The 9,963-nt window shown below is 25.7% G+C and overlaps 1 long non-coding RNA gene across 2 annotated transcripts; it reads left to right on the top strand.

Moving 5' to 3' along the window:
* The first annotated feature begins 288 nt into the window (after window positions 1-288).
* On the top strand, window positions 289-2,843 carry LOC105973020 (uncharacterized). 2 transcript variants are annotated; one of them, XR_001174209.2, is made up of 2 exons: window positions 289-1,008; window positions 2,630-2,843. It is a non-coding gene; the product is annotated as an uncharacterized LOC105973020 (long non-coding RNA). The 2 variants fall into 2 exon arrangements; XR_001174208.2 differs by having other exon boundaries at window positions 295-998.
* The last annotated feature ends 7,120 nt before the right edge of the window (window positions 2,844-9,963 follow it).

Here is a 9,963-nt window from a genome sequence, read left to right as displayed (position 1 = left end):
TGTATGTGTATGTGTATGTGTATGTGTATCTGTGTGTGTGTGAAAAGTGTGTGTGTGAATATGTGTAATTGTGAAACTTGAGATATTAAACCACATAAGGTGAGATATCACTACAAGAAAATAGACTTTTAATAGCATATTGTTATAGCATTTTTGTACTAAGTGCTATAATAACCAATCAGAATAAAAAAGAACGCTATAATATTTTGGGCCGCCCAAATTTTATTTTGGTTAGACTTTCAAATAGGAAATATTTTAACTTCGGGGAGAACCCCAATTCATTTATTTAAGTATTAAAAATACAACCCTTCAATTTTATCTCTCAGTCGCCGATTCTCTCGAACCATAATCTTTTTCCAACATTTTGTAGTCGCCGTCTCTCACTCCCAGGGCGACCTGCCGACGCCATCTAATCGGTAATTTCTCCTTTGCAAATTATCTTGATTTCAGTTTATTTGCAAAAGCCCTAATAGTTCTTAATTTGTTTGCTACATTGATTCACCCACATAGCATTGTTTATTCGATGACAGACATTGTTCAAACTTATTGTAGATTGCGATTATGTAAATTTAATATAATTAAGACTTTATAATTTACTTTTTGATTATATTTTTAATTCTTTTTTCTCCTCGGACCATTTATTCATTCTTGTATGTAATTTTATAATTATATTTTTGTTGTATGGTAGAAATGGGGAATGTCATGAAAATTACGAACAAAGAGTTTTATATGATATTATGTGTGTAAATCATTGAATATATCCATGCTACAAGATTCACAGACAATGAGTTCTTGAAAGTACTGCTTTGAAATATGGAAGACATGGAATAATATCTGGTTTTTTTCCTTCTCTGTATTATCCTGCAAATATATGAACATAACTATTTTGTATTCTTTTTTTTTTTTTTTTCTGATTGCAGGCGAAGCTTTATTATCTGATATTGAGGAATTAGATAGCAAGAAGATGTGGTTACGGTGATGGCTAATAACGAACTCGCGTATGTTGAGGTTTTCCTTTCTCGTACTTTTGCTGAATATTATGTGACGTATTGTTACTGATTTTAAAAACAAAATTTATACTATATATCCATTTTTCAGTCTTCCATTAGATACATTGGTTAGATTAACATGGATATTGTTAGTGTCCGAGTCAGAATCTATGCTAACGGATTTATAAGACATGATGAGTTCTGTATTGTTAAATGAGTTATATACTTGATGATTTCTTGTTTATGTACATTACTTTAAATTTGGAAGAAGCAGTTCTAGTTCTTCATATGAACATAACATGCTGGTTCTTAGATACTGTAAAATGCGATGAAACTGTGAAACCCGAAGGCATTGCAAGCTTTTATTCTTGAGTTCACGAAACTTATTATTTCCCTTCTTTTGAGTCTTGTCTTTGTATGAGAAATTAACACAACCTTTGTCTTCTCACTCCTTTTATTTTCTTTCTTTCATTTCCAGCTTCCAGTATCATTTGTTAAGAGTCATAAAAAAAAGGGCTAAATACAGTTTGCACCCTTAAACTATAGGGGTGGTAACACTTACCCCCTTAAAGTTACAAATGTAACACTTACCCCCCTCATTAATGAATTTAAAGGTATAACTTTGACTTTGAATGATGTGGCATTTTTTCTTCTCAAATTGTCCTTCTAGCCATTAAATAAATAATGAATATGTAATAATAAAAAATTTGGCAACTTTGCCAAAACTTAATTTTATTATTTCAATATTGTAAATTTATGAATGAAAAAAATTGAATTTTAGTTTATTTTTGTTTTACCTTGTGTTCATTTGTAGCTAGTAAAAAGTTAACGATTATTCGAATTTTAATTATGATTTTATAGTTTATATAGTTATTTTAATGCGTATATGACTCTAATATAATCATCCCACTTTTTACTTTGAGAATCACAAAATTATTCAAAAGTTCATAAGAAATTATAATTTAAACATCTAAATATTTAAATATTATTTTATAAAAATTTATATTTAAGTAACTAAAATATATTTTCAAATCAATAATTATTATAAAAAAAATTGGCCACTTAAGTCTTGAAAATATTTTCTTGCAAATGTTTAATGTATTTTATATATTTTTTAAAATATTGAGATTTTTATTTATATTAGGGTCTATAGTAATTAAAATGTGGAGTTAAACATAAATCAAAATATTTTTTTAATAATTATTATATTTTATAAAATTTAGTATTTGAAATATTATTGAAAATATTTTATTATATATGCATCAATATAATAGCTAGAAGGACAATTTGTGAAGAAAAAATGCCACATCATTCAAAGTCAAAGTTTTATCATTAAATTCATTATTGAGGGGGGTAAGTGTTACATTTGTAACTTTAAGGGGGTAAGTGTTACCACCCCTATAGTTTAAGGGTGCAAACTGTATTTAGCCCTAAAAAAAATACATGAAGGGATTCAATAGGAGCTATTGTTCAATTCTGTTTGATTCAATTGGACTGTCAAATTCAATCTCGTTTATATTTCCCATCTCCACACAGAGAGTAGTATACTCAGTTTTGAATTAAATATGTGCTTGAAATGGAATATGTAGATATGCAATAAAGTATTAGTAACTTTTTATTCTTATTCAATTCTGTAACAGGTCAAGGATGAGAAGATACAATTCTTGTTGTAGATATGAATTCTTCCTTGAATTGCACACCTTTTTTTGTTTTTCTTTTTGTTAAGACATTGTATACATCTATTTTTCTAGTCAATATAGTATGAATACTGAATAATGGAAGATAGTTCTTGTATTGTTTCATGAATATGGTTCAGTTTTTAATGATGATTATTTATTTTTTATCATTACGAAATGTTGTGTTTAATTGTTTCTTTTATGAAGTTTATTTGTTCTTTTTAATTGCACAATATTGAAATATTGAAAAAACTAAAATAGTATAAAACTACTACAATTGCATTGTGTAAATGCTATCAAATAAAAGATACATTTAATTAATTTTATCTTTAACAATTGAGTAGCGCTCGTAAAGTGCTATAGTAGATTAATATTGGCTTGTAAAACGCTATTGTAGCCATATAATAGCGTTTTATATATGTTGTAAGAATAAATACGATAGCACATTACAGAATGGTATGTGAAATACAAAATATAATAGCGGTTGAAAAAACGCTATGAAAGAACTGACACCTATTATAGCTCCGGCAGACATAGCGTTTGTAAAAACGCTATGAAATCCTATAATAGCGTTTTTCAAACGCTATGGATAACGATTTTTGTTGTAGTGTATTAATGGTCTTTCTAGGGTGAGATCATGTGTTCTAAACTTTTATGAGATACCCCTTCAAATTGCGACACGTGTCCCACCTATTTTTTCTTCATTTATGTATTGTCGCGACCATCTGAAAACATACAAGAATACTTACCATTAAGACACAACACATAATTGACAATAAACTAACAATATGGATATATATCACAAAGCTACAATTTATAATGATTATAAAACTTATATAAATAATGTTAAATAAATTATTAATTCTCATATAATTATTATTATTATATATTAAAAATATCCCATACTAACAAATCTTTATATAATATAATTTAAAAATCTAATGAAATGTTGTTCAACTCGTGTAATTTAAAAATTAATTTCGAAAGAATTTGAAGTTTGAATTGAATCGTAAATTGTAAGATTTAATTAAATCGTAATATTTGAATCAATTAAACTCGTGTGTTTTCAATTCATAAACAATATTCAAAGATTTGATCGATTAAGCTCAACTCATTTCAATTCGTAGACAATATTCAAATATTTGAATCGGTTAAACTCAATAATTTACAATAGCGTATTAATCAATCTGTGTATAGTTAAAGTTTAGTAACCTTTTTTTATTGAATTTTATCATAAAAAATAATAAAATTTAATTGGTAAAAATCGTAAGATTTAATTGGTTCACGGTTAGATTAAATCTTACGATTTACAATCTGATTCTTACGATTTTACGAATTAAATTATTATTTTGTTGTTAAAATTGAATTAAAAGGATAGTAGACTTTAATTATAAATAGTTAACTCGATTAATACGTTCTTGTCAGTGGTTGAACTTAATCGATTCAAATTTTTGAATAATATTTACAAATTAAAAGGATTTGCGCTTAATTGATTCAAATCATACGCTTTAATTAATCTTATGATTTGATTCTTGTGTAATTTAGGAATTATTTTTTTATGATAAAATTGAATTAAAAATGTATTACCCTTTAATTAATAATAGTTAATTTGATTAAGACGTTCTTGTCAATAGTTGAGCGCGCTAATGAATCGATTCAAATATTTGAATAATGTTTACGAACTGAAAGGACTTGAGCTTAATTAGTTCAAATATTACGCTTTGATAAAATATTATGATTTACGATTAGGTTCTTACATGTGTTAGGAATTAAATTTATTATCTATATAATATATAAAAGTTGAATTGCATGCCTAATTGATTGACATTTGTCAATTTCATTATGTGACATGTCCCCAATTTCATCCTATGTGTCAATTTGATTGGTGGAAATAAATATCAAAAAACATGTCATCAATTTCTATTATTTACATTCCACGTCATTTACATAATTAGGTAGTATTACCATTAATCCATCTCTCATTAATTATAAAAATGATCATCAAATCTTACCAATAAGGAAGTCATATGTCCATTTCTCATAATAGACTTTATTGACTTTTATTTACCATATTATTTTCCGAATTTTTTGTTCCATTTTATTCCTCTCTTTTTTTTTCACCGGATTTTTAATTATTTTCCAATAATTTCAAATTAAAAAATGTGTCCATATATATTTCTTTTAATGTTATTGATAGCATTACCATATTCAATTTGTAGTTTCTTTTTTCATCGTGCAAACAGGACTATATAAATAAACTGTACAATACCATCAATCATCACATTATTCTATTTTATTCAAAATAAATGTATGAGTGAGTGCTTCTTTTCTTTTTTCTTACCTATATCGTTTCATTGTTCTATTGCTTGAATTTTTTTTTTAATGATTATCGTAATTTGTTTTACTTATTTTTTTCCAATTTCAGTTTTTACATTCATTCACATTTGATTCATAACATGTTTTTAATTTTTGTGTATCCTTTTGTATTTATAAATAGTAACATTCTGTGTTAATTTTGAATTATTTTATTTCACTTTATTTTAGTGAACGATGTTTTAATATGTCATTTTCGTCATTTGAATATATAAGTGTAATCCTTAAATTTATGTTTACTTGCATATATATATATATATATATATATATATATATATATATATATATATATATATATATATATATATATATATATATATATATATATATATAACACTTATTTAATTATCTACAATTAATATAAACAATGTTATGTGAATTGCATGACATGATTTGTGTCCATTATTACTGTTGTGATTCGTGAAATTTAAATTCACATTTCTTATATGGTCGTTGTCTATTTATTTTAAAATTTTAAATGGCAGTCATTATAATTGCATGACTGTGTTGTAACAGAAATTTTGTATGTTAATTCATAAAGTTGGATATGGATTTTAAGAAATATTGTAGGTTAAATAATTTGGTTTTATATATTTTATATATATGACCATGATGAAAGAATATGTCTTTTCTTTTTTCCTAATTTATTATATATTAGTATTATATGTATATAAAAAAAATACATGTTTGAATTTACTATATTGCGGTAATCCACACTGTCTTTTTCTCCCGCGGTGTGTACAATAAACTACCAATTTTTTTACCATATTGAAAATGAATTTCATGTTAATGTTTTAATTTTTCTATTCTATTCATTGATGCACTGACAAAAACTTTTATAACTGATTTGACACTTCTAATTATATACTAATTAAAAAAAAACTTCTCACAATACTAATAAATTGAATAATAAAAGTAATAATTTATAACTGTTTTGACACTTCTAATTATATACTAATTAAAAAAAAACTTCTCATAATACTAATAAATTGAATAATAAAAGTTAAGTTTAATCAACTGATAACAAATAAACAAACCTATTTTATATATTTCAAAACATAACAATGTTATTCTAAATTTTTGGTATTAAATTAGTTTATTCGCTTTATTTAATACCAAAGATTAAAAATATCAATTGGTATGTTTAAGATATATAATGATCGTATGTACTATATACTATATTCCACTATAACACCGATATATATTATTAGGTACATATTTAGAGCAATTTCATCCCCAAAAGTATCAAAATGAGTTTGCAAATATTTATTTGATATTTAATATTTAATTTTGATATTTATCTTTTCGGGGACTTTACACGAAATATTTATTCTTCTTAAATAACACATTCACAATTTTTTAGTATTACCATTACCTCCCATGTGGGTAGGGGTGTGCGCGGGACATAAACCCGCGGGTTCTATCAAAACCCGCCCTCGTCCCGTCAAACAACGGTTCTTAATTTTGAAGAACCAAACTTGTGGGTTTTTAACGGGTTTACGATAGACGGGTCCATGGTGGGTTTGTAGTAGGACCCAACCTTCAGGGGTCGAAACCCGTTATCGTCTAAACTATTTTTTTTTATATATATAATTTATAAGTTTTTTGAGAGAATAATTAGAAACTAAAATGAATAACCTAAAATCTTAAATTCAAACCAAACATAAATAATGTAAATGTCAAGAGAAAATAAAAAAATACTATAAAACTAAAAGTAACTAATTCATAACTTAAAAGATAAAATTTAATAAAATAAATACAGCCTTTTCAAGCATAACAAACGCTATTCAGCTCCATTCAACACCATTTTCTTCCTTTTTTTTTCTGCCGTGTGTTGACCGTTGTATATATCGTTTTTCCAACATTTTCTTAGGGATTTTCATAATTTTTAGGTTTTATCTATCCTACACCCGGTGAAGGTTACACCAGGTGATTTTTTACCGTTGATCTACACATACCAATGTGGGTGTGTGTGTGTGTGTTTGTGTGTATATGAATGGTAGAGATCTACCCGGTGTATTTCACCCGGTGTAGGATCTCAAAAGCCTAATCTTTAAAGCTATTACTTCCACAATTATAGTTTAGTTGATTTATGTATTTGATACACTAGAGATACTTTATTTATTCATTAATACTATTAATTTATTATACTATAAAATGTAAGCAAAACGACGTCGTTTTGTATGGCGGGGCGGGACGGGTTTCACGGGTATTAAAAAAAATTGAACCCATCTAAGACCAAAACCCACGGTTCTTCACCATTTTAGGACCCAATCCTTTGGATGAATCTATCCGTCCGGTCCCAACGGGGCGGTTTTTCACGGGTTTGACGGGTGTAGCGGGTTGATGGGTTCGACTTGCTCACCCCTACATGTGGGTAATTTTTTTATTTAAACAATAGGATAAAAGAAATGTCACGTTGCAGGGGTAGAATCCACATTTTCTAGGATATTACATGGAATAAAAAAGATTCCATAAAAATCACACCATAAGGAGATCATGTAAGACATAAACAAACATTAGGGTGATCTCTGTAATTACCGACATGTGGGGGCTTTTCGTAATTTATCCTAAGTTTAGGGTGATTTTTGCAATTTATCCAAGATTATTGTTCTTTCTATGTGTTAATATTTGCTTATACACTGATAATATTGAAAAAAAAATATTAATGTCAATTTGATAACATAATTAAATATTAATTTCTAATATATTGAATATATGTTTTTGTATTAGTATTAATATTAGGACTCCGATTCAAATTATAATTATGATTAATATAAAATTAGAATTAGTATTAGTATTAGGATTAGGATTATGATTATGATTAATATTAGTATAGGATTGTATTAATATTATGATTAGTACTACTATTAGTATTAGTATTAGGATTATGATTAGTATTAGGATTAAGATTATGATTATAATTAAGATTAGGATAAGGATATAATTATGATTAGTGTTAGAAATAAGATTATGAATAAGATAAAAATTTGGATAATATTAGGATTACAATAATGATTAACATCAGCATTAGGATTATCATATTCATATTAGCATTAGCATTAGTATACATCAGAATATTAGGATTAGCATATTAACATAGTATTGGTAATAGCATTAATATTAATAGGAGTATCAGTATTAGTATGCGTATTAGTATTAGTATTAGTATTAGTATTAGTATTAGTATTAATATCAATATCAGTATCAGTATAAGTATCAGTATCAGTATCAGTATCAGTATCAGTATCAGTATCAATAGTATTATTAGTATTATTATTAGTACTATTATTAGTAGTATTATTGGTATTGGTATTAGTATTATTATTGGTATTGGTATTGGTATTAGTATTAATATTAGTATTAGTATTAGTATTAGTATTAGTATTAATATTAGTATTAGTATTAGTATTAGTATTAGTATTAGTATTGGTATTACTATTAGTATTAGTAATAGTATTAGTATTAGTATTAGTATTAGTATTAGTATTAGTATTAGTATTAGTATTAGTATTAGTATTAGTATTAGTATTAGTATTAGTATTAGTATTAGTATTAGTATATTAGTATTAATATTAGTATTAGTATTAGTATTAGTATTAGTATTAGTATTAGTATTAGTATGGGTATAAGTATTAGTATTAGTATTAGTATAATATCACAGTATGAGTATGAGTATTAGTACGAGTATCAGTACGAATATCGGTATCAATATCAATATTAGTATTAGTATTAGCATTAGCATTGATATTAGTATGTATCATTATTAACATTAGTATTGATATTAGTATTAGTATTTGTATTAGTATTAGTATTAGAAATATTATTAGTATTAATATTAATATTAGTCTTATTGTTAGTATTAGCAGTAGTATCAGTATGGGTATGAGTATTGGTATTATATTAGTCTTAGTGTCAGTATTAGTATTAGTATTACTATTAATATTAATATCAGTATCAATATAAGTATGAGTATTAGTACGAGTATCAGTACGAATATCAGTATCAATATCAGTATTAATATTAATATTAATATTAGTATTAGTATTAGTATTAGTATTAGTATTAGTATTAGTATTAGTATTAGTATTAGTATTAGTATTAGCATTAGCATTAGTATTAATATTAATATTAATATTGGTATCATTAGTATTGGTATTCGTATTAGTATTTGTAGGATTACGATTAGTAATAGTATTGGTATCAGTATATTAGTATTAGTATTAGTATTACTATTCGTATTAGTATTAGTATTAGTATCGATATTAATTAGTATCAGTATTAGTATCGATATTAGTATCAATATTGGTATCAGTATTGGTATCCGTATTGGTATCAGCATTGGTATCAATAATGACGTATACATCGTATCTCTTTTGTAATATTTATAAGTTGTATTGTTGTTTGAGTAATGTGCATCACTAATTTAACGTCATTTGTAATAAACTTGCAGGTTATTTAATTTGAATATCTATTGTGTTACTTCTCTACTACCGTGTTTGTTGTTAAGTTAGTTATTTTGTAGAAGATTGACATGGTGTAGTAGATTGCATTCCACGAAATAGATTTATACCATCTGTTTAAAATAATTTCACTTAATCTTCATATCGTGTTTTGCGCGCTCCGCGTTTTCTTCTTTGTAATATTTAATTAAATTTCACATGTTACAACTCAAAATTAAGGGATAAAGTTTATGTTTTTTTTATTTCCTTCCATTTTGTTTTACTTGCATTCGTGTTTTATAAAGAGATAGTTGTTTTCGTATTATTATTATTGTCTCAATTCAAAACTGACATCCGTGCAACGCACGGGTGAAATACTAGTTTTTATGACAAAATTGAATTAAAAAGATATTAGACATTACTTATAAATAGTTAAATCAATTTTGTAACATGTTATGTCAATAGTTAAGCAACCGATTCAAA

Source organism: Erythranthe guttata, chromosome 12 (genome assembly GCF_056151865.1).
Source record: "Erythranthe guttata isolate IM_541 chromosome 12, IM_541, whole genome shotgun sequence".
In the NCBI taxonomy this organism is placed as follows: Eukaryota; Viridiplantae; Streptophyta; class Magnoliopsida; order Lamiales; family Phrymaceae; genus Erythranthe; species Erythranthe guttata.
Note: the sequence above shows the minus strand (reverse complement) of the source record. Positions and strands in the feature narration are given on the sequence as shown.